General features: G+C 44.0%; 1 protein-coding gene across 5 annotated transcripts in view; it reads left to right on the forward strand.

Annotated features, from left to right (window-relative positions):
* The window catches only part of FSTL4 (follistatin like 4), a 558,936-nt gene that overhangs the window by 94,532 nt on the left and 438,632 nt on the right, over window positions 1-25,772 (forward strand). For 2 of the 5 annotated variants that reach the window (XM_041764227.1, XM_041764232.1), the window contains exons 1-2: window positions 15,952-16,050; window positions 16,846-16,925. The exons of the other annotated variants lie outside the window; for them this stretch is intronic. The gene's annotated coding sequence lies outside the window, so the exon portion shown is untranslated. Of the gene's footprint in view, window positions 1-15,951; window positions 16,051-16,845; window positions 16,926-25,772 lie in introns of those variants that run through there. 5 annotated transcript variants of the gene reach the window in all.

Raw genomic sequence — 25,772 nt, forward strand, 5'->3', positions numbered from 1 at the left:
GGCCTGGCTTTTGTTACCATTCCTGGCCCCAGCCTTCTGTCATTTAGGGGTAGCTCTTGGAAGCAGGGGATGGGCGACCACTTGCCATGGCCTGCCTGGGCTCTGCCCTCCCTGGACAGCTCGACAGGTAGAAACACAACCAGAGGGAGGCTGAGGTTGGGGGCTGGTGCTGGTGCACCTGCCTGCTGCCTAGCCCTCCCGCCTCTGCCCTGCTCTGGGTGACCGGTGCTACCCCACGAGGGGCATATTGTCAGAGTATGAAAATCACTTTAGGGGGCTAGCCAGTCCCACTCATTAGGGGTGTATCCGTGCCAAGCTCACCTCTGCTTCCCTGGCTTTCTCCAGACATGCAGTCCTTCGGAGAGAGGCCACAGCCCCAGCAGGGAAGCACTCTAACTCGAGTCCCACAGATCTGGGTTCAGTTCTGACTCTCCCCACAACTGGCTCTGTCACCTTCAACAAGCCATTCCCCTCATTGAGCTTTAGTTTCCTCGGCTTAAAATAGAGGCGATGAATAGTAGCTATTATGAGGATAAAGGGAAATAATGCATGCGACATTATCAGCAGAGGTCCTGGAATTCTGTGAGTCTAGGTGGCTGTCGTGATGCCAGTATTGATTCTGCTCTAACCAGATTGCTTAGTTACTTTGGGTTCACCCTTCCTCTCAGCCAGAAGGTGGGACGAGGGCCTAGAAGATGGGGCCTTCTTCCCTGGGCTGATAAGAGGTTTTCATTCGTTTTGTGTTGAGGGCTCCCTAGGAGTCAAGCTTGCCTGTAATCCTCAGTTGTTTCTTGTCCTCAGTAAGACTCTGGGTGAGAAAAGCTCTGGTAATCTGATAAGATGTGGTCCCATGTGTTATGGGAACCCTGGACAGGGCATGCTCACCTAGGTGGAGAGTCTTCCACAGAAGTCTGCTTGGAGGAAGTGGCACGAGGTAAGGCTGGAAGGATGAGGGCCACCTCCTTGAGGAGGAGCCTGTGTTTGAGCTGTTCTTCCCACCCCCACACTCAGGTGTTACACACCTGGTGGTAAACCTTGTTTCCTGGGTGGGGGCTGGGAGAGGATGGTGTGCTATCCAGGATCCCACACAAGGCCTCAGAGCAGGTGCAATGTTGAATAAATGAATGAAAATGTGAGCGAATGAATTAGTGAATGAATGGATAAGAAGGCATGAAAAGAATGTGGCATTTCATGGAATGCATTCTGGGATTTACTATGAAGATTTTGGAGAGCTGGTAAAGGTTTTTGGAAATGATCAAACTTACAATTAATGGAATCAAAATAAAAGAGGACACTGACCTGTTATTCTGACATCCCAGCTCATTTCACCCTTTTGACTTTTTTCTGAGTTCTTTTGAGTCGTTTCCATGACTATACATGTATCCTACTTAGCTTTGGTCATCTTGCGGCAGACCCTTGGGAGGCTGGAGGCAGGAAACTACTGGGTGGGGGGGCGAGGGAGGCAGGGTGTCTGGGGTGGAGAGGAGAGGCTGTCACTATTGTCCAGGGAAACAGGGGCTAGAGTCTGGATGCACCTGGGGCCAGAGGGGGTCAGCAGGGCTAAGGGGCAGGCAGGGGCCTAGGTGCAGAGAATAGCTCCCACTCACCAGGGACCTGAGCAGACACCTGTTCTGCAAATAGGCAACCGACCCAGGGGCCTTCCTGCAGACACTCTCACAGTTTACTTTCTGAGATTCCCACGTGAGGCCTGGAACTAATCCAACCACTTTCTTGATCTCTGGGCTTGAGCCCAGGTGGTCCCCTCCCAGCTGCCCAAGTGACAGGCCCATCTTCCGGGCCTTTTCAAGAGTCCAGGTGCCCAGGTGACTGAGAAGCACCTCAAGAACAGATTCTAGCCCTCAGATGCTCTAGGGACCACAGCTTCCACTGCAGCAAAGAGTCAACACGGCAGATTTGACCCTGCTATCCTTTGAAAGGCCGAACGGCCAGCTTGCGTTTTTGATTTTCGTGCTTGGCTGGCGACTGGGACCTTGGCTGGTCAGCACTTTCCTACACACATCCAGAACTTTCCTTAAATGATAAAGTGACCCCCTGTGGTTTGCGTTGAACCCTGCGTTCCTCTTGGGAGTGTGGAATTTTGGTACAGACTAGACAAGGGGAGTCTGTGGGACCTGCCCCCATTAAAAACCTTGGTCTTGATGAGATTCCTAGGGCAGACATCACACAGGATGCGTGTCTTCCTGAATGGGGGAGGAGTGAGCTCTGTGAGCCCTGGAGGGAGGGAGAGCACATGAGGAAGTCTAGCTAGGATTCCTCTGGACTTGGCCTGCATCTGTTCCCCGGGGGAGATCCAGCAGTGTATCCTGACCGTCCTGTCCTGATAAACCTTAGCTCTGAGCACAGCTCTGTGCTGAGTGGTCTAGTGAATCTCTGAACAAGGGACCCCTGCCCGACCTGCCACCACCAGCTTCTCCCTCTCCCGGGCTGTGTGTGTCTGAGGACAAGGAGCCTGCCCTGCTGTTGTGTCTGTACCTGCTTCTCTTCTCCTGGGCCACACAGGCCACCACCCATCATGAATGATGGATGCTGATTGCTGAAGGCCAGTTTGACGGTGCTGTGAGGGGAGGCCAGGCAAAATGTGTCTCACAGATAAATTCTGTTCTCACAGAACCTGGGGCTCACACGTCTGAGGAGGGGCACTGCGTACCTGATACTGGAATCAGCAGCCACGGCCAACGTGAAGGCCATTACCAGGGTGAGGCTGACAGAAACAAGACTCCCTCCTTCTGCCTTCTTTCTTCCTCTTAGCGCCTCCACTGGCAAAACCTAATGGGAGTCCAAGTCACACAGGACCCCTTTAGACTCTGGTCCAAGTGCTGGCACCACAGAGTAGGATATGGAATAGAAGTTTGAGGGTGAGAGTCATAGCTCAGGCCCTGGCACGGTCCACCCCTTTGGTAATTCAGCATCCATACACACCCTGCCATACACATTTGTGAACTTCTGTAAACTTGTGTGTTCCCCTAACAAGATGTAGTTGTTCTCAGTACAAACGGAGGTGCTCTCTTCCCAAAAGGGAGAGATACAAAAGCTCAACAGTTGCTGTATCCACACCTGGCAACGCTAATCATTCTTTTATTTTTAAAATATATTTTTATTTTTTTTAAGTAAATCTTTACACCCAGCATAGGGCTCGAAGTTCTAGCCCCAAGATCAAGAGTCACATGCTGGACTAAGTATTCAGTGCCTTGAAACTAAGTGTTCTTTTAATTCAGGTATGATTTCACCTATCTGCAATGTAGAGATGAAATTTTAAAGTTAATTACCACCAATAATTCTGCATATAAAATATGGGAAAGAGGAGCAAAGAAACATGAAATTAGTTATTATATATACATATAGATGTATGCATATACATTATTATATATTCATATAAACAGGGAAGAAAACAGCAAAGTGGTCTGTAACCAGTCACAACTCCACAGTCGATAAATAGGATTCCTCTCTCTTGCTGTCTTCTTGATATTCCCTTGCTTTTATCTAGTCGGGCTTCCTTACTGATGGGTATTCCAAACCTTTATTTCTGAAGACCTTAATCCACAAGCGTGCTATGTTTTTTGGTTGCAGTAATTTTCCATTAACTTGGGGTGGCCATGGAAGTATGAACAAGTGCTGCCAAGAATCCCCTGATTCCAGACCATGCTTCCTGCCTTTTTATGCAGTTGTAATGCAGTTTCCCCTTGGCAAGCAGGATCAGTGATCTCAGCACACCAGTCCTCTTAGGATAGCTCAGTTCCAGGAGAGCCTCCTTGGCCAAGGAGCTGCCTCCTGTCTCACCTTCCAGTTCAGTGGCATTCTCATTGAGCCTCCCGATGGACGTTCTTCCCTTGAGTACCATGACTTCTGAACAGCAAAGGTCAAATCTACAAGGGTGGAAAGAAAAATTCTGTGAGTCTACTATCCACTGTAATGGGAAGAGCCACTTCATTCCCACCCCTTGATTCCAGACCCATCTATCCTAGCTGTGGGGGGACCAAAGCCATTGTACTACTTACTGATCCAAAGTATACACTGCAGCCTGTAAGTCAGGATCCTGGCCTTTCTGGCCATTGTCTTAGCAAATGCCGTAACTTTTTGTTTTCCACCTTTTCCCTCTAACCTGATCCCACCCTGCTACTTCTTCATGGTCTCTTTTGCTGGCTCCTTCTATTTTCACCAGCCTCCGAATATTGACTCATGCAAGCCTTAGTCCCTGGTTCTCTTTTCTTCCATATCTACACTCCATCCCTGGGTGATCTCATCTAGTCTCAGCACTTTAAATACCTTATATACAGTGACGATTCCCAAATTTATATCTCCAGCCCTGCCTTCTCACCCTGAAATCCAAGCCTAGAGATGTATACAACCTCTACCCCCACAGCTCCCCTTGGGGCACCTGGGTGGCTCAATCAGTTAAGCATCTGTCTTCATCTCAGGTCATGATCCCAGAATCCCGAGATCAAGCCCCGCATGGGGCTCTCTGCTCAGCAGGGAGTCTGCTTCTCCCTCTCCCTCTCTTCCGCCTCCGCTCGAGCTCTCTCTTTCTCAAATCAAAACAAAACAAAGAGCTCCCCTCAAATTTCAGATAGACTTTTCAAAATGAACATGCCCAAAACTGGGCTCTTGAGCATCCCTGGACGACCACCGCCCCCCACCCCGATGCTGATGCAGAGCCCTGCCCCTCCCCCAGTTACCGGTGGGGACGCTCATACAGTAGCACTCAGATCTATAATCTTGGGATTATCCTTGCTTTCTTTCTTATCCTCTACCTCCAAGCCCTCAGCAAGTACTATTCTCTTCATCTTCAAAATAAATCCAGAGTCCGACTAGTTCTTAGTGCTCTGCTGCCACCCTTCACCCCCACAAGGCATCATTTCTTTTGTTTGAATCATTTATTGCAACAGCCCTTGAACTGGTCTCCCACCTTTGCCTGCGTAGAGTTTGCTCTCAACACGACAGCAGGGGGATCCTTTAAAAAGGTTTCTTTCTTGTATCTCTCCCCACCCGACATAATCTACAGTCATTTGTGTATTGCAATAAAATATCTCCTTGCCTTAGAACATGAGCCCTATGAGAGTCAGGACTTTTTTCTTTGTTCACTGCTGTCTTCCCAGCATCTAGAATTGTCCCTGGCCCGGCATAGGTTTTTGGTAGTTATTTGTTGAAGAAATAAATGAAGAAACACAACATCTTCTTCACTCCTTACAATAACCCTTTGAGGATATGAAAACTCATCATGAGTAAGTAACTTGACTGGATGCACTGAGCTATTAAGGGGCAGATTCAGGATTTCAGTTGTCTTTTGAGTCCAGCGTTGTAGGTCTTAATGTTCTGCTAGGCTCTTCCTTATTTGTGTTTACTACCCAGGCTGCTCTGGCCCAAAGAGTATATTTCCCCAGGATCAGAAATGAAGGGTGTAAACCTCTAATTATGAAGCTTTACTTTGTTCACTGGGAGGATGCTTTTCACAAGCCTGTGGTTGGTGTCTCCAGTGGGTGGGGATCCACCTCACTCTTTAGGTACTGGTCTTTCCACACTAGACCTCTCTGGTTTCTAGATGGGCCACTCCCTCTGAGGGCCACACATAGCACAAAGGGTAGATATCATTAATATGCAGGCATGTGGGCAGCTAGGGTGGAAAGTGTTCCTAATTCCCTATCCATGTCTGTGCAGGGGTCAAGTTGTAAATAAAGCTGCTCAGATCCCAAGGACTTCAGCTCAGTGACCTCTAAGACTCAGGACGTAGGTCTCTAGATTTGCCTCCCTGCAAAAGAGTCTTAGCAGAAGAATTTTTATTTGAGGGCAAAGTAAATGTTTTATAGATTCAGGCTGACGTGTGTGAGAATGATTCTCTATTTGAGGATTTCAGCTTTTAAACAGAGGCACAATTTGTCAATTTTGGTTTTAGTTTTACAAGCACTATCTTTCCTGAAGACTAAATTTGTGTGAGCAAGAATGTACTAATGAAACATGACATTTTCCTCTATGAAATGCACCTTCTCCAGGGAAGGGTTTTAAAAGAGTTCATAAAACTTCTCATGGCATTTGGGAAAGCACATCATTATATCTATAGATGTTTGAAAGCAGGACTAAAGCCCTCATGGCGGAAAAGTACTCAGAGTAATTTAAACTATTAACATCAGAAGTCTAAACAGAATACAGAATTAGATGGGAGAAGTCAAGGGATAGATAGATATTCTTTCCCCCTTCCAGTTTCTGATAATGGACCGACTTGCCAGTATAAGAAATTCCCATTATGGCAATATTCACAATTTAATTTTCGGGTTGACACACACTTGACTCAGTTTTATCTGGAGCAGCCCAAAAGAACAATCTGTCTTTTAAACATCTGAGCCTGTAGATTTAGTCAAAATCCAAACCTCATGGTGTTCTTGCATCTTCATGTAATAGAAAATTGGCAGTATTAATACTAATGTTTTTTGCTGTTAGGCTCTAAATTGCTTATTATCCAACTCTTTCGGAGGCTGAGGAGAAGGCTTTTCTAAGAAAAGGAAAAATTTGAGGAGAACAGTTACATTTCAAAGCATTTTTGAAGAGCTGGGAATCTTGAAAGGAGAAACTAATTAATAAAAAAGTCCTGTTAAAAGCAGGATTACTTTCAGAGAGCTAAGAATACATGCAATTTAAAGTGTTTTTAACAAAAGGTATTGTTACAAGGTTTTTCTATCTGTCTGAAAGTGATTGAAGAGTAACCAGAAAAATCCCAGAGGGAATGTTAGTCCACAGGGTTATAAGATAGTGAAAAAAAAAATGTAAACCTCATTTTTTCATACTAATTTCAGCATTAGAATATTTTTTAGAAATCCTTAGGATAAGATATTTCTTGGAAAACAAATATGATGAGCAGATTCTAATACCCTCCCCCACTATTATATTTTGCTGTGGTCTCTAAATGCCTCATATCCTGTGGACAAGTAGAAATTAAACATTCTGATTAATCCATTCATACATTTGAGGACCCCCCCCCCCCACTCCACTGAGGCCTAGGCATGAAATCTGGGGCTGGGAGGAGTTGTGTCTGGATGGGGAAGACACTGTGGGCAGGGCTCAGGAGTATCCCAGCTGGTCCCAGGGCTGATCAGACTCCCTGAGCCTGACTCTGTGGTCCTGCCAGACCTTGAGGCCAGACAGCAGGGCTCCCTATCATAGAGGCTGTCGGGAGTGAGGGTGGCGCTCCGCCTGCCCCTCTGCAGTCACTTGAGATACTCCCTGAGATCTGCTCAGTGAGATAAGGAGTCTCTTTTCACCGACTGGCCCCCCTTCAATTTTTCTGTATTTCTTTAAAAAAAAAAAGAGATTTCATTTATTTATTCATGAGAGACACAGAGAGACGGAGACATAGGCAGAGGGAGAAGCAGGCTTCCCGTGGGGAGCCCACGTAGGACTTCATTCCAGGACCCCTTGAGCCAAAAGCAGACACTCAACCACTGAGCCATCCAGGGGCCTCCTGTATTTCTCCTTTTTATGCATTCTCAGGCCCAGCCAATTAAGAGTGAGGGTTATGGGCTTATTTTGCAAACCAGCCTCTGGGGGTCAAATCCTGGGGATAGATTTGGCAAAGGGTTTGCTCTTGGCCCAGTAAAGGAGGTACCTGTGACCCTCTCCTTCCTGTCACCGAGCTCTGCACAGTGCTAGGCATTGTGCACAGCAACCAGCTCTAACATTGACACAGCAAATCCCCTCCTGTGATCCTCAGCAACACTCCAGTGGGGCAGTGGCACTGGCCTTCTTTAGAGAGAAACGTGGGACAGAGGTGAGTGACTTTCCTGAGGTCAAGCATGAGCAGGAGGCTCAGGTTGTCCCACCCACACAGTGTCACCACCACCTGGGTTGCAGTGAACATGTGGCTTTACAATGGGTGGCTTGTATTCAGTCCTTCACATAGCAATTGTGAGATGCTGGCACAAATAACACTTTGGGGCAGGCATCAGTTTAAAAGCATACTTCCTCCATTCTAAAGTATTTCACGTTTCCCTTTTCATTCTGAGCTTTCTCCCATTAGAGGCTTCATGTGAGCTGTTCCTTCTGCCCTAATGCCTTCCCTTTAGAACTCATGCAAAGAACCTACTAATCATTCAGGTCTCTGCTTCAATGTCATTGCTCTGAGAGGCCCTCCTGGACTGCCCCCACCCCAGTCCCAATCGAACCCACTCCCCCCCGTTTTTGTTTTTGTTTTTTTTTTCTCAGAAGAAACCACAGTCTCATGTTTAAGTTTGCTGGCTCATTGGCTGTGTCGCCAGTAGAATACAGGAGGAGCCCAGCACCTAGACTCGTGCCCAAAACATTCCAGGGGCTCAATAAACGTGTATTGAAGAGATTTCTTGACTAAATTAATGAATATGTGATTATAATGAAAAATCCACAAGCTTATGTCAAGAAGAATATTCAATTTTCTACTCTGATGCCTATGAGAGCGTCCCCTTCTCTTTACCATGCAGCTCCTGTGACTGCTCTAATTATATCCAGTCTGAGTTTGCTGAGCACCTACTGTGTGCTGGGCTGGGCATTTTGGTGTGTATCATCTCTATCTCCAGGCAGCTTAAGGAGAAAGGCCTGTGTTATTTCATATCTACTTCGTTAGCTGGTTTGTTTGTTTTAAAAATATTTGTTTACTTATTTGAGAGAGACAGAGATAGTGATCCAACTAGCGAGACAGAGCACGAGCAGGGAGGAGGGGAAGATGAGGGCACACTGCTGAGCAGGGAGCCCGATGCAGGGCTCAATCCCAGGACCCTGGGATCATGATCTGAGCTACAGGCAGGTGCTAAACCGACTGAGCCACCCAGGCGTCCCCCTTTCTGGTTTTTATTAACTCACACGCACACAGATGACGCTCCTTGGTCTTTTCTGCTTCCTTCTCCAGGTGATGTGTCAAGATTTCTCTTGTCTTCATGGGGTCTGAACTAATAAATTCCTGCTTTCCTTAGTTATTACAGCATGTGGGGGCCATTTTCCTCAGCTGCTTACTCTGTGTGAGGGGTGCACCCTCTTGGTTGCCAGTAGTAGGTAAAATGATAGTACTACAGCCCCCTTTTATCTGGAGGCCAGAATTGCAGTGACCTCCATGGTGGAGAAGACGGCTGGAAGCTTTGAAGTGTGCGAGGGTGACTGTCCCAGGGAGGGGCAAAGTATCCTTGTGCAGATACTGCGTGCGCTCCGCGCCCAGGCAGGACCTGAGTAAGGAGGCACCGTGTGTGACAGAGGCAGCAGGTGGGAAGAAGCAGGCCACGGACACCTTTGACTCACACAGGGGGACGGAAGGCCCGCACGGCATAGCCCCCGGGGCTTTGGGGCAGGTACCACCTTGCCCTGGTGGGGCCTCTTGTTGCTGTATCCCTGTCTTGCACTGTAATTATCGTGACAGTGATTATAAAAGTTCTCTTATGTTCCCAAGACTGTTACTGAGAAAACAATAAGAATTGCATTGTAGAAAAATGATAGCAAGAGCACACACGAACAAGAAAGTTCTGGCTCTGAGAGGAACTTGGGAGTTTGAATCTTGCCTGCCCTGTTTTCTTATTGCTTTTGTCCCTCCATTCCAGCCCTTATCAAACTTGGCCTTGAATTATGGCCCCTTTTACTTATATCTTCCTCTCTCACTAGATTGCGAGTCCCTAGAGGCAGAGAGGATGTTTTATTTATGTCCTGGCCATAGCTTTGTGCACATTAATAGGCCCCAGATAAGCATTTGTTGATTTGCATGGAATTAAATAAAGTTTGGTATCTGGAAAAGTCACTTAAATTGGAGAATTCTGAGTGGGGGTCGATGCATTGAATTTTGAATTCCCAGTTGCTGTTGGATGTTGTGAGATGTCAAGTTAAGGACCTGAGTTGGTTCATCAGGATTTCTTCATGACTTTTGAGTTGGAGGGGCTCCAGTGGCTGGAAGGCCAGGCAGCTATCCTAATTCTAGAGGAGGAAGATCCAGCTGTGAGCAGCTGCCAGGGTGGCTGAGCTGCGAGGAGACACCCCTACCATGGACGGGGGGACCCCGATGGCCCCAGTGATCCGGTGCTGCTCTGCTGCCTGGGTGCCTTGCTAGGGCTCCTGAAGCACAGACAGATGGGCTGGAGGTGCCACACCTGAGCTCATGGTGAGGCCTGTAGGGCCTGCTGTGAGCTGCTTCTCCCAGCTGGCTCTTCCTGCAGATGGAAGGCAGAAGCCAGTTCTCCCCTCAGCTCTACCCCACAGCTCTGGAGGGCTGCGGTAGGAGGAACCTCAACTCCACGTGCCTCCCTAGGTGCTTTGCCTTCTCTTTGAAATCTGGATGGGAGATTTGTTCCTCTGACCTCTGCTGACTAAATTGCATCGATTTGTTGTCTTTCATCTTTTTCTCTCCCTTTTCTATTTCATTTAGCACTGTCGGTCTTGTCCTTTGGACAAAAATCATTTATTCACCCACTCATTCATGAATGAGAGCATGGGCTTTGGGGTTACCCAGATACGAGGTTTAATTGGGTCAGGTTGGGCTAGGCTACACTGTGGCAATAATCCCAAATCTCAGTGGCTGACTCCCAGAAAAGGTTTATTTCATCATCTTGTGGAATGTCCATTGTGTCTGGCTTGGGGCTGTCCTCCAGGTCACAGGACCTTGACTGACAGGCCATTCTCCCCTCGGTGCATTATTGGGTACTAAGCAAGAAGGAGAGAAGGTAGCCAATCATGCATTTCTTTGATGGTCTTTCTCCTGGAAGTGACACACATTGCTTCCAACTGAGTTTTACTGTCCAAATCAGGTCTCAAGACTGCAGTCCCACTAAGTGCCTGAAAGGAGAACGGGGACATTAGCCCAGAGCTCTGATGGTTAAAAAGCCACTTGCAATATCTGTATGGCCTCAGATAGTCATGAAACTTGTTCTCAACCTTAGTTTTATCTGTGTTTCAGTACTATCCAAGATAGTCCTAGCAGCAATCATCTCTTTGGTTGTGAGGATTTAAAAGATTGATGCATGTGTATCAGTTAGCTAGTACTGTGTACAAACAGTGGTGGCTTAAGCAAGTACTTACTTAGGGTTCATCTGGACAGTTTTTCTCGTCTGAGCTGGGCTTTCTCCATTTCCTGTGACTGACTCTAGGTCATCCCAGTGACTGTTTCTGGAGGTTGTCTGCCTGTCTGTTGTCTTTCACGACGCCTTTACTCCTTAGCAGGCTAGCTCAGGTTTCTTCTCATGGTGCAGTCAGGCAACCATGGAAGAGAGAAAAAGAATAGAAGGAGTCTTGAAGTCAAGGCTTGGAATCAGCACACCATCAAGTCTTCTACATCCTGTCAGTTGGCAAAAAAAAGTTCACAAAGTCAGTCTAGATGGAAAGGGTCTGGAGATAGTCTTCATCTTGATGGTAGAGCTATGAAGCCACACTAAAAAGCCACGCTAAAAAGCTTTTTGGATAGAATTGGGGCCATTTATGTAATCAATCCACCACAGTCTTCCCTCTGGGCACAATTATTCACATCCCTTTTACACGCAAAATATACTCATTCCCTGTGTTATCCAGGTATGTCATAATGCTCAAAATCCAGGATCTGGTAATCTACATAAAACTCAGAGGTCACACTTTTGATCTGGAGACCTAATGAACAAAAAAGACAAGTGATCTGTCTCCCATGTACCTAACGTAAGCTGATGAAACAGGGACAGCAAAGCATGATGACACAATAGCCAGGAATAGTCCCATTGGAAACAGACTAGCCACTAGTCTGCAAGAGTTCTAAAATCCTGGGTAGAAATGTCACCCAGGGTCCCCACTCTGGGGCAGGGAGTGTTCCTGGATTAGACCATGGTGCTGCTCTGTGGCAATGCTGCCTGAGTTCATTGTTTCCCACAGCTCTAGGCTCTACCATCTGGGCCCTGGGCACTGTGTTCTGAGGCTTGCTTTCTTTGCAAGAAAGAAACCTTGCATTCCACGGTTACTTGGGAAGAAATGGTCTCTGTTGGTTCCAGAGGAGTTTTCTCAGCATGTCTCCTTGCCATAGAAGGTCAGGGAACCAGAAGCCTTTTTGCATTCAGAAGAGCCTTGCTTCTTTTTGGCCCAGGCTGGCAGCACTTTACGGTACAACTCATGTTAACAACATCATGGAGTTTCTATATATTTTATGATAGCTTCCTTCACACTCGGAAGCCACACTCACAATTATTTCACTGTATGCCTCTCTCTCTCTAGAGTTACTGCTACGTTGAGATTAGGTTTCTGTAGGATCTTGCCTTTAAGCTTTCTAAAGCCCATTTGTTCATCTGGACAATTCTACTGGGAAGCGCGCTTATTCTTTCATGGTCGTAACAAGAGATCTTATAGCTGCATACCAATTTGAACAACGGCCTCAAGCTTCATTATTTTTCACAGCTTTGTTGGGAATACTTGACATACAATAAAGTGTACATCTTTAAAAATCTAAGTTTTGACATATGTGTATACCTGTGGCATCATTCCCACGGTCAAGATAATGAATGTAGGCATCATACCCCAGAACATTTTGGGGGCCTTTTGTATCACTTCTCTCTCCCTGACCCCTCACCCCTGCCCCATCCTGTGCAAGTACCTCCTGCTCTCAGCCACTGGAGGTTAGTTCGTATTGAGCAAATAGAATGTGGTTGCCTTTTCTAGACTTTCATATAAATGGAATCATACAGTTTGCATAGCTTTTTGTTTTGTTTAGATTCTTTTGCTTAGTATATTTATTTTGAGATCATCCCCATTGCTGCATTTACCAGTACTTTATTCCTTTTTATTGCTGAGTAGTAGTCTGTTGTATAGATATAGCGACATTTGTTCATCCACTCATCTATTGACAAATATTCTGGTTAGATCTGGTTTGGGGCCATTACCTATAAAGCTGCAGTGAACATTTATGTACAGCCTTTTTATTTCTCCTGGTTAAATACCTGGGCGTGGAGTAGCTGGGACACACGATAGGTATATAGTTAAATTTTTAAGAAACTTCTAAACTGTTTTCCAAAGTAGCTGTATAATTTAACATTCCTAACTGTAGCCGAAGAGATCCAGTGGCTGTCCATCCTCTCTGACACTCAGTATGGCAGTCTTGTAAATTTTAGGCATTCTGTGGGTATGTAATGTATCTCATGGTGGTTTGGGTTTGTAGTTCCTTAATGACTAAAAATGGTTGAATATTTTTTTCAAACACTTAATTGCCATCCATGTGTCTTCTTCCAGAAAATGTCTGGTCATTTTTTTGCCCATTTTTAAGTGGAATTGTTGAAGAGTTTGTACTGAGAATTATTTGTTATATTGTGGATATGAGTTCTTTATCAAATATATGATTTGCACATGTTTTCTCCCAGTCTGTGGCTTGTCTTTTGATTCTTTTAACAGGGTTTTAGAAGAACAGAAGCTCTTACTTTTGATGGTGCCCAATATGTTAATTGATTCTTTTAAGGATCATATTTTTACCATTGTATTTTTATGATCTTTACTCAAGATCATGGAAATTTTGTGCCACGTTTTCCACTAGAAGTTTTACAGCTTTAGGTTTAACATTTATGGATCTGTGATCTACTTGGCTTAAAGATTTTTTGTATGGTGCAAAATATGGACCGAAGTTTTATTTTTTTTTTATTGGCTGAATAATTACATGTGGATATCCAATTGTTCCAGCCTATTTGTGGACAGACTACTCCTCACCCAACGTATTGCCTTCATACTTTTGTCAAAAATCAATTCACTGGCAAGAGTACTTCTTGACAAGGACTTCTGGAGATTTATTTCTCCATAAAATCAATGAGAACATGGGTACAAATTGTCAAAATTAACTCTTTCTGAACTCTGGAAAGTAACCCAAAGCTTGCAATGATATGAGGAGTGTTTTATAAAGAAAAACAGCCAAATCTGAGTAAATATCAATCTTTGCTGCTTTTTAACCAACTTTATCCCCATCCCCTTTTTCTTCTATTTGCATTCCGTCCTTTGGGAGCAGTATTTAAGCTGTAGCTCCAGTGACAAGGGACCTGAGATGGAGAAAGGGTGCCTGGCCAAGGAGTGCATATAGATCCTTATTCCATAACCGGGCATCTCAGGAGCTGTGTGTGTAGCTCATGGGCAGCAGTTGGGAGGAGGCCTAAGAATGGGCTGGTCCCAGGTCTTGTACAACTAGAAATACCAGGTCCAGAAGTATCCCTTTATCTGGAGGTCAATGAGAAGCTTTTGCTGACTCTTAGCTGAGAGCAGAGAAGCTCAGCCTAGCCTCAGAGTCCTTCTGCGTGTAGTAGGGAGATCAGCCTGGAGCATGGAATGGGTAGGACTTTAGTCCTGGGAATACCTGTGTTTTCCTGGAGACAGGCTAGTGGAATCAGATCCTCAGAATTATTGCTTCATCTGGGGATTCTTTCTTCTGGACATGCCTCGGTGTCAAAGTGTGAGGGTGGGTATTTGGGATAACATAATAACAAGATCCTTCACATCTTCCAGAGGCTCTGTAGGAACCCGGCTCAAGGGAGGCCCCAGGCCAGTGCTGTCAGGCAGAGCTGCTCAGAGGACAGGACACACTCCAGCTGTTCCTCACGCCAGACCATGGCAGGACTGTCACACCTTTCTGCCATCCGGCCTGTGAAATCACAAAAACATAGTCCTCTTGAGCACTTTGGCTTTCAGTGGAAACAGGGCAGGCTGTGAAGAAGCCCTCTTCTTCACAAGGAGGATGAGACTCTTGTGAGCAGGGAAGCTGCCTAGAGCCTCACTCCCCACACTCAGTCTCTGATTTGGGGCCTTCTTTTGCCCCACCCACTTGCCAGGAAGACCTGGGCCTCAGTGGCTCACCCTCTTCCCCAGGAATGTGTATTTAGAAGAGGAACCAGGGAAGGGTCAATGGTGTCCAGCTCTAGTGAGTGAGCTTAGGCTGTTGAAGAAGCAATTTTGAAAAAGGAATTTTTCTGGTGCTGCTTAACTCCTATCAGTGAGGCATCCAATTATGCCACCTATATGAGGCTCTAATTATTAAAATATCCTGAATTGTGATGCTAATAGCAAATTTGTTAAATGGAAATGAATTTTTAATGTCATAATTTGCCTTTTGCTTTTCATCTGATTCATTTTCTTTCTAGATGTCATTTTATCAGTGAATGAGTCTTAGAAGCAGTTCTTGCCCTTTCTGTTTGTGACATATTTAGTTAGATTTCATTACATCTTAGAATTTGGGGGGACTTGCCTAAGAGCAGCATGCCCAGTAGGCTCCTGCTCATTTGTCTTAATGTCAGCTGACACCACCCCCCAAGAGTCACAGCCTCCTTTCCAGCTGAGGTTGCCACAAGGCAGAGCATATAGTACTCAGTCAGAGCTAGGGATGTCACTGAAGAAGGGCCCAAGTATCCCCAGGCCCAGCCAGTCTTTAGCTACTCATAAGGTCATGTTAGCAAAACCCAAATGTCAGAAGGTCTTGCACGCCACTGGCCACTCAGGTTTTTGGCCTTTCCTGCTTGTTTTGGCAGGTCCCTGGATGTACCTCTTGGGCTTCCAGATTAGCTCATGCCAGCAGCTGGCCGAGCCTGAAGGAGACAAAGCTACGTGGCATCTGTGGCAGAGGAGAGAAGTCACTTCTGTCTCCTTTATACATTTGTCTGCAGGTACTCGTATGCCAGCCATTAATGAAGCAAATCTACATTTTTATTACAACCCTCTCCTGGTCAGGCAAAAGAATTGGAGAAGGTCTGATTTCTATGGTATCTACATGCCTCTATTCGGAATCACTCCTATCCTCTGATTCTTTTTTGTTTTGTTTTTAAAGATTTTGAGAGAGAGAGCAAGAACACAAGCAGGCGGAGTGGCAAAGGGAGAGGAAGAAGCAGGCTTCCCACTGAGCAGGTGGTATGTGGGGCTCAATCCCAGGAACTGAGATCATGACCCGAGCCAAAGGCAGATGCTCAACTGACTGAGCCACCCAGGCACCCTGTTACCCACTGACTCTTATAGCCTCATGTTCCTACAGGATGAGTGGCCTTCCAGGGAATACCTCTGTCCCTGGTGTGATAGGCTTGTGCTGACCCCCACCCCAGTCCATAAAGGTGCCTGCAGTGGCTGACCCAGGTACGTGAGCCCAGCTCAGGAGTAAATTCCAGTATGTAGCACACAGCCCATAAATACATTTAGATGTTGAAAATCTTCCTTAATGTTAGGTCAATTGAGTTAAGACAAGTTTGGGTAGTGCTGGCACAAGGAACCTCTTGGCCAGTTATTGGTTCACTCACCACAAATATAAAAGTAAGAAGAGATGTCAGGCATGGACTGTGAAATGAGTCACTAATTAATCTGGGCATCATGATTCACAACTGAATAGAATTTTGTTCATTCAGCATATATTTATTAAATATCTACTGTGTGACTGGCACCATTTCAAGTGAGTGGACATAGCAGTGAGCAAAACAGATAAAAGATCTCTGCCCCTCCCTTTGGGTTTATATTCTAGTAGAAAAAAAAGATACGAAACAAGTTCAATGTGAAGTATGTCAGATGATGATGAGTAATATAGGGAAAGACACAGCAGAGAAAGGATAAGGGCTAGGAGTGAGGATGTTAGGCCTATAAGTAGTTAGGATGATGTTGGAGCAGAGACTTTGTGAGTTGAGAGAGCCTTGAAGATGTCTGGGCAAGAGCACTCCAAGCAGAGGGATAGCCAGTGCAAAGGTCCTGGGGTGGAAACAGGCCTGGTGTACCTGAGGAGCAAACTCATTTAGCTAGAGCCTAGTGAGGGAGAATGGTAGGGGATGAGGTTGAAGAGAGTTTTATGGGCCATTTTAAGGACTTTGCTTTGAGGCTGGGTGATATGGGAAGACATAGGGGATTTAGAGCATTTAAGAGGCATGATCCTCTTTGTTTTAATAGGACCATTCAGTCTGTGGTGTTAAAATGAGACTATACGAGGACAAGGTCAGACTTGGAAGAAGACCATCACAAAAATTTAGGTAGGTATCGCTTCTTCTCCTTTTTGACAAAGATCAAGTTGAAAACTTTAGGCAGGTGATGGTGGTAGCTTGGACTAGGGTAATAATGGTGGAAGGGGTAACAGAAGGTTACATTTCTGGACATATTATGAAGGTGAGGCCAACAGAGCTTAGCTGATAGGTTAGAAGTGGAATGTAAGAGAAAGAGCAGAATCAAGGGAGTGGCCACAGCTTTGCCTTGAGAAACCAGAAGCACAGAGCTGCCCTTTGTTGGGACAGAGGAGTTGGGGCAGAGCAGGTCTGCAGCCCATCAGGAATTAGGTTGTGGACATGCTCAGTTTGCAATGCCTAGGAGACAACCAAGTGCAGATGCCAAATAGGCATTTGGCTCTGTGAGCTGAGAACACAGGAGTAGAGATAGGAATTTGAGAATCATCAGAGCTTCTTTATGGCCAGGGGATTATAACAGATCAGAATTCAGATACCAGGGAAATAATGTTTTTTTTTTTTTTTTTTTTTAAACATACAACTGTAGCCATGTTTTCAGCAAGGAAAGGACAGCACGAAAGAAATGCTTTTCAGAGTGGAAACAACTTTCTTAAATTCTGTTCAGTTTCTTTGTTCAGTGGTGTGTTTTGATTCTGAATAAAAGGGAAAAAAGTTTTCACTGTTAAGGAAGGGAGATTAGCATGGAATTGCTTCAAAATCAGATTCAAACTGTGATCCCCACTTGAGGTGTTTCAGAGAGGAGAACAGCCCAGGAGAACAGAGCATTGCACTGGAAGGGTCTTCTGTGCAGTCATGAAAAGGGAAAATGGTGTTTAGAGCTACCAGGGTTCTGGAAATAGGCTATTTTTTTTTTCTTTTTAAACAGTGAACGTTGAGAAGAAGCTTTTAACATTTTCAATATCCCTTAACCGTGGATATTTATTTCTGTGAACTGATTTACATATAATTAGAATACCTACAGATTTTAAGGGGGAAAATACATCCTATTCTGAGCTATAGAAATACAATGTTGGAGGCTTTTCAGGGAATAGAGAACAGTAAAATAGAGGAAAAATATCAGAGTTCAATTTCTTTTATAATTCAGTATTTTCAAGGCTCCCAAATACATTTTTAAAAAGTAGTTATGAGAATGAAGTTCCATATTTTCCATCAATTTTCTAATTAAAACAGGATTTGGGAAGAAAGTGTTTTGCTCACTGATATGATTCTTTACATTTGAAGATGCTGTAACATGAGTTTCATAATAGTGTAATATAATATCTGAGCAGCTTGGCTGGTTCACTTGCAGATGAGATTGTGTTGGATCTTACAAGCTTTTCCTTTAGTGATTATCTTTTTTTTTAATTGGCAAGAAATATGACATATAGAATGGGTTGACAGTTTCTTATAAACCGGGACATATTCTTACCATGTAATCCAGCAATCATACTCCTTGGTAGTTACCCAAAGGAGATGAAAACTTATGTCCTCACAAAAACCTGCACAAGATATTTATAGAAGCTTTATCCATAATTGCCAAAACTTGGAAGCAACCAAGATATCCTTCTGTAGGTGAATGAATATATAGACTGTGGTACATCCAGGCAATAGAATATTATTCAGCACTAAAATGAGATGAGCTATCAGGCTATGAAAAGACATAGAAGAGCCTTAAATGAATCTTACTGAAATCTGAAAAGATTTACATACTGTATGATTCCAGCTATATGACTTCCAGCAAAGGCAAAACCCTGGAGACAATAAAAGAATCAGTGGCTTCTAGAGGGTGGGGGGAGAGCACAGAGACATGAGTAAGGGGAGAGCAAAGGAGTTTTAGGGTAGTAAGAATACTCTGTGTGATACCATAATGATGCATTTGTCCAAACCCAGAGGATATACAGTATCAAGAGTAAGCCCCAATGTTAGCTCTGGAGTGGGGATGATTATGATGTGTCCATATGGGTTCATCAGTTGTAACAAAGATATCACTCTGGTAGGGGATGTTGGTAATGGGGGAAATTATGCATGGGAGGGCAGGGAGTATATGGGAAATCTCTGTATCGTCTTTTCGATTTTGCTGTGAACCTAAAACTGTTCTGAAAAGTCTTAATAAAAAAGGGAAGATGGAAGGAAGGAAGAAAGAAAGAAGGAAGAAGGGAAGAGAAGAAGGAAGAATTCTTTATTCCCTCTCCTCTTCCCACTGTGACAAGATGAAAGGGGATAGGGTTGATTTCTGAGTCATGGTGAGATGTGGCCTGACCTACCTCATCGAAACCCTGATGAGAATGAGAAATAAAGTGTTGGGCTCAGCCACTGAGATTTAAGGATTTAGGCATACCGCAGCATAGCAGAGTCTATCGTAACTAATAAAATTCCTTTCTCAAAGCCACTATCACACTTTGTGGAGTCTTAGTAGTGTGGTTTGGGTCTGAAAGGACGCATGCCTGATTGAGGAGCCTCATCGGGGTCTGTTTGAGGCTGTTGCAACACTGTGTATTGATGACAAGATTCCCTGAGTGGTGGTAACCAGGTGAGTGTTGGGAGTCAGCCTCTTAGCTCTGGCCAGGTGGGTGCATGGGTATGCTGATGTGATTTGGTTTTTGTCATTTGCCTGAAATGGAATTGGTCTCCATCCATAATCAAGGAGGCAAGATCTTCTGTAGAAATAACAACATCTCATATAAAATTGTGTGTATTGGATCATCTTTCATCTACTTTTAAGTGATTCATGACTCTCTAAGCTAATAAAACACCTTGCTGAAATAAAATGGTCTGTCCAAGCAAATAAAAACTCCGACAGAGTTACTGTATGGCATTTCCTAGGGAGCTATAACTATGATAGCCAGTTCATTGAGAACTAAGCAGAAAACCCAAACACTGACAAAGCAGCAAAAGATAAATGGATCACCATTGGGGGAAGTCTATGCCAGGAAGCACTCTGAGGTCATAAAATATATGGACTCACAGTGCAAGAGGACTTCAAGCAGGCACCAAGGTTGGCTTCTTGCCTTGGGCATGCCACAGCCATCATTCACTTGGCTTTGCATGTTCCCAGAGCTTCTCTTTGGCACTCACCTCGTGCCAGGCTCCTCGGGGGCTGAGGGAGCAGTGGAGGCTGAGTCTCTTAACAAGAGGCCTGAAGATCTGCTAGGGAGGTGAGATTTATTTGGGGACATGATGAACTGCAGAAAGGTTAATAGGTTCAGGGAAGCAGATGCATGCAAATTGAGTTAAATTAAAAGGATGGGGCTGCGGCACCTGGGTGGCTCAGTCAGTTGAGCGTCTGACTCTTGATTTCGGCTCAGGTCATGGTCTCAGGATCATGGGAGTGAGTGCCACAACGGACTCCGCCCTCAATGGGTAGTCTGCTTGAGATTCTCCCTCTCCCTCTGCCCCCTTTTTTTTGTTCTTTCTTTCTCAAATAAATAAATCTTTAAAAAAAAAAGGAGGGGGCTGTACTCCAATGAAAATACCAGAGTCCCCTACCACCACTGTTCTCCTTGTCTGTATCATTTTCTCAGAGCAGGATAGGAGTCCTTGATTGGAACCCCTTACAGCATTCTGGAGAGATGGTCATTTGATCTATAGTCAGGCATCTCCAGTGTCTGAGAACTTATTACCTGTCAAAAGCAGGTGTTTTGGACAATTCTTTATATTGTATTCATCTGGCTTCTACCTACGGATATAATGCCTGCCCTCAGGATTAATTTAGTGCAAGTTGCACCTGTTTCACAACAACCCTGCTCCCGGTGAACAGGCCCGCCTTCCCACACAGACATATGGATCTACACACCTCCACTCCGGGCTGAGCTCCCAGCATTATTCAGAAACAACCTGGCTTCTAGATGCCTCCCCTCCTTGATGGCCTCCTTGGCTTGTGTCACTTGTGACAGTTGTCACGGGGCATAGTGAGACCCCACTGCTTACATCTGCCCTGGCTGCTGTGCTCACTCAGCACAGCTCTTGCCCACAGCAGGTGGTGGGGCACTTCTGGCTTTAACAGTCTCATTGCTCAAACTTCTCTCTCCTGGAGTGAAGTTACTTGAAAACTCCTCTTTCTGACCTAACTCATCTAGTGTTCAAACATGGCAGGAAGGGGGGCTGTGCCTATAACACTACGTGGGTGACAGTTAAACCCACTTTCCTCCTGCTGTCAGTAATATAGACAAGACCTGTGTTAACACTTCTGTCCTTATGTAAGGAAGCTTGGCCTCATGTAAGGGTATTGGTGAAGGATATTGATACCTTAAAAATTTTTTAAAAAATACTTTAAGGCCCACAAGTGTCTGCAAAACTAGTGCATAGAGTAGGCATGCATCCTCCATGCAGCTGCCTCTGGTGATAATTATGCTACCATAGTGCAATGTCAAAACTGGAAAAATGGTGTTGACACAATATAGCTCAATTACAGACCTTCCTGGGACTTTACCAGCATTCCCGTGTGTGCACCCACGTATGCATGCATGTGTAGTTCCGTGATGTTTTATCACACTTGTAGATTGAGAAACTTACCGTTACCAGGCACAAAACTTTCTGCCACCGCAAAGAAACTCTCTCACCTTACCCCCAGTAATCACAACCTTCCCCCAGCTCTGACCCCTGGCAACCTCGGATCTGTTCTCTAGCACTATAGTTTTGTCACTTTGAGAATGCGGTATCAATGAAATCATATGGTATGTAAGCCTTTGTGATTGGCTTTTCCCCTCCATTCAGCATAATGCCCAAGGGTGTCTTTTGCTTACAGATACTCATGATCATAAAGAATTGTCTCGTTTCATATTTGTATTCTGAACAATGCAACAAGGCCTCCTCAATGCCTATAGTTAAGTAGATAAGCCATTGAATTAAGGGTAGGAGAGTGACTCATGCCCCCATGGCTAGTACCTGGGGCGTGAGCTGGGTGACCCCGTGAAGCTCTCCTGGCCTGGCTTGTGAGATCCCGGGGGCTCTGGGACCATGATTGGCATAACCCGAACTTTCACCTCTCTTCTGTCTCTGTGCTTTAAAACACTGACATTGTTCATAGCCTGAAGATTTCAGTATTTTGAGAAGGCAAGCATAGAAATCAGGAGTAATTAAACCTGTCACCCTATAGGTTTTTTCAGGGAAGCATTTTAGCAGGGACAATGGGCTGTCATATTTCCTACTCCCTCCGTGGTACATGCCTTCAAAGGGCGTCTGTATTCTGTAATTGTCTGATCTGGAGAAAAGTTACACAAATTCAGATTCTAACCTGACTTTGTTCAACTCAGAAGTGATTAGCCACAGAATGAAAATACCCACAGTGATTTGACAAATAATAATATCACTGCTGAGCATTTCCACTATAAATGAAAAAGTATGTAAAAATTGAGGATTAGATGGAAAAGAGAAATGCTCATGTTTTAGGAATGTAAATGATTATCTAGTGAGCTTACCTATTTACAGCTTTGCACTCTGCAAGGAATTTGGGTTTTTTCCCTCACCTTTTGAGAAATCTGGGAAGTTTAATAGAATGTGAGTTTTCTAAAGCAATCCTCAAAAAGTATGTATTCCTTGGCTATAGATCAACTAATGTGTTTCATAGGTGAAGCACCATAAGACTCAAGACATTTTACAGATAAAAATCAAGTATATGTATATGGTTGGATTCTGTTGACATAATTGTTTTTTAAATTCAACAAATATTTATTGAATGCCTACTTTATGAAATGCCTCTCTGCTAGGCATCCAATAAATATCTGTGGAAGGAAGGAAGGAAGGAAGGAAGGAAGGAAGGAAGGAAGATTATACAAGGACAAGTTAATAAGAATGTGACCAGATACCTTGGCTTTGTGTGTGTGTGTGTGTGTGTGTGTGTGTGTGTGTGTGTGTGTGTGTGTGTTTTATTGGAGTTCGATTTGCCAACATATAGCATAACACCAGTGCTCATCCCATCAAGTGCCCCCCTCAGTGCCCATCACCCAGTCACCCCCACCCCCCACCCACCTTCCCTTCCACCACCCCTTGTTCCTTTCCCAGAGTTAGGAGTGTCTCATGTTCTGACACCCTCTCTGATATTTCCCACTCATTTCAATCCTTTCCCCTATAATTCCTTTCACTATTCTTTATATTCCCCAAATGAATGAGAACATATAATGTTTGTCCTCCGATTGACTTACTTCACTCAGCATAATACCCTCCAGTTCCATCCACGTCGAAGCAAATGGTGGGTATTTGTCGTTTCTAATGGCTGAGTAATATCCCATTGTATACATAAACCACATCTTCTTTATCCATTATCTTTCGATGGACACCGAGGCTCCTTCCACAGTTTGGCTCTTGTGGACATTGCTGCTATAAACATTGGGGTGCAGGTGTCCTGCCGTTTCACTGCATCTGTATCTTTGGGGTAAATCCCCAGTAGTGCAATTGCTGGGTCATAGATACTTGGCTTTTTAAATGAAGCAAATGATACAAACTTCAGGATAACACAGGAGTCCATGAATAATCTGTTATGACCCACTTACTTAACTGCAAAGTTGTCTTTGTGGACCAGAGCTTTGTATTTTGTTTAACTCCATTCTAAGACAGGGCACCTGGGTGGGTCAGTGGTTAAGTGTATGCCTTCAGCTCAGGTCATGATCCTGGGGCCCTGGGATCAAGTCCCGCATTGAGCTCCCTGCAGGGAGCCTGCTTCTCTCTCTGCCTATGTCTCTGCCTCTCTCTGTGTCTCATGAATAAATAAATAAAATATTTAAAATAAATAAATACATCCTAAGAAATGACTGGTAATAGCATAAATGAGGTATTATACATCTGTTGGAAACCACTTCCCATGTTTTCTCACCAGAAAAAACAAGGATGCTCTCATGAGTACTCTCAAGTTGGTCTGTAAAAAGTAAGACTAACACCAATGCCAGCACTAGTACTATATCAGTTATACTCACTAATGTGAGGCAACTACTTTTTTGAGCCCGTGTTGAGTATCTGTGCTAAGCGTGTAACAACCAAGGTGTTGTTCGAGTGCGAAGTCTGGGCTTATGCCCAGAGAAAATGGGCTGTTTATAGGTGCCTGGCTCTATGCCAAGTGCAAGCCCTGTGGCCTTGACCACATCTTGACATGCAGGACACAGACCAGTGGCCAGCAGCATGGCAGTAGGTATGACCAGCCTCTGCTCTTAGCACCCACTGGCACAGAAGCTATATTCTTCCAACCTCAGCTTAGATAACACTTCAGATGGGAGGATTTCCCTTATTGGGTATTCCTGAGGTGCCCCGTACTTCCCCCACTCTCATTATTGCTCTTTATTTTTTAATTAATTAATTAATTAATGGATTAATTTTTATTTAAGTTCAATTTAGTTAACATATAGTGTATTATTAGTTTCAGTGGCAGAATTTAATGATTCATCAGTTGCATATAATACTCAGTACTCATTTCATCAAGTGCCCTCCTTAATGCCCATCACCCAATCATCCTATCCCCTGACCCAGTTCCCCTCCAGCAACCCTTGGTTTGTTTCCTAGTGTGAAGAGTCTCTTATGGTTTGCCTTGTCATTGCTTTTTAAACTATTTATCTTGACCTTGAACTCTAGGAGTGCAAGGAGATGGTCTGTTTGTTCATAGCTTTGTCCTCAAGACTGAAAGAGGGCCTTGAACACGGCGACTGCTTACTAAATAATCATGAAATAATCTGTAATGCTTTCGCAACCAAGGGAAAAAGAAATGCTCTGGAGACTTTTCATTTGCAAGGAGCAAATGAAACCTAGAGTTTTTCTTGCTCTCTGAATTTGAGCTTACTGGGTAGGTAGAACTCTCAGCTTTATTCCCTCAGACCCTCACTCTTTTTGTGGATTTTTTTTTCTGTTTCTCTCTCTCTCTCTTTCTTTCTATTCCTTGCTGACCTCTTACTCTCTCATTTATTTCCTTCCTTGTATCCTTCCTTTTCTCTGTGTCTTTGGTTTGGTTTTGTCTATCTATTTCTCTGAAATTCTTTCTCTGGAGGGCAAAAATACATATTGATAGCTTAAGAAATTGACAGGGGTAAAAGCTACTATTCTTAATCACTTAGGAACAACTATTAAGACAATAAAAACAGAATGTATAACTTCCAAACCAGCCGAAGAAAATTACATCCACCCAGCAGAATATACCAAAGTTAGGGGGTAGAAAGCAGGTATGGAAATTTGGAAGCATAAAAAAGGCATAAATAAATATTAATGTAAGAGGAATTATAATAAATATAAAGAATTAAAACTTATTAACCAAAGTATAAAGACACTCTAATTGAATTAAAAAGATAAAATCAAGCAGTGTATTATTGCCTGTAAAATACATACTAAAAACAAAAATATACAGAAAGATTAGATAGAAAAAGATTTACCAAAAATAAGCCCTGATAAAGATGAAAAAGAAATAATAATTGAAGATATCAAAGGTTAGAAGTGGAAAATAAAGATGTTATATATTGGTAAAACAAATAATATATCAAGATATATAGTGAACATGAACATGTAAGTCCCATACAATATGAAGTCAAAATACAGAAAGTAACAGCTGACAGATGTAGGATGAGAAATAAGTCAAAAAGCATAGTTGAAGATTTTAATACATCCTCTCCAACACTAGCAGTTGAAGTATGTAAAAATAGGCAAAGATAGAAGATGATAGTAATGCAGTCTGTCCCAATCTATCTCCAAAAAACAAAATATTTTCACACACACATGGAACACAGTTTATGTGCTAGGCTACAAAAGAAGCTTTAGTAAATGTAAAGGAATCAACATGATATACACAACATAATGTTGCTGACCATGATGCCATTAATTTGAAAAATCCTATGTGTCTATACATTTGAAAAATATTACCAAATATCATTGGGCTATGCAAGTAATCAAAGAGCTTTTAAATACTTAGAG

Source organism: Vulpes lagopus, chromosome 7 (assembly GCF_018345385.1).
Source record: "Vulpes lagopus strain Blue_001 chromosome 7, ASM1834538v1, whole genome shotgun sequence".
Classification (NCBI taxonomy): domain Eukaryota; kingdom Metazoa; phylum Chordata; class Mammalia; order Carnivora; family Canidae; genus Vulpes; species Vulpes lagopus.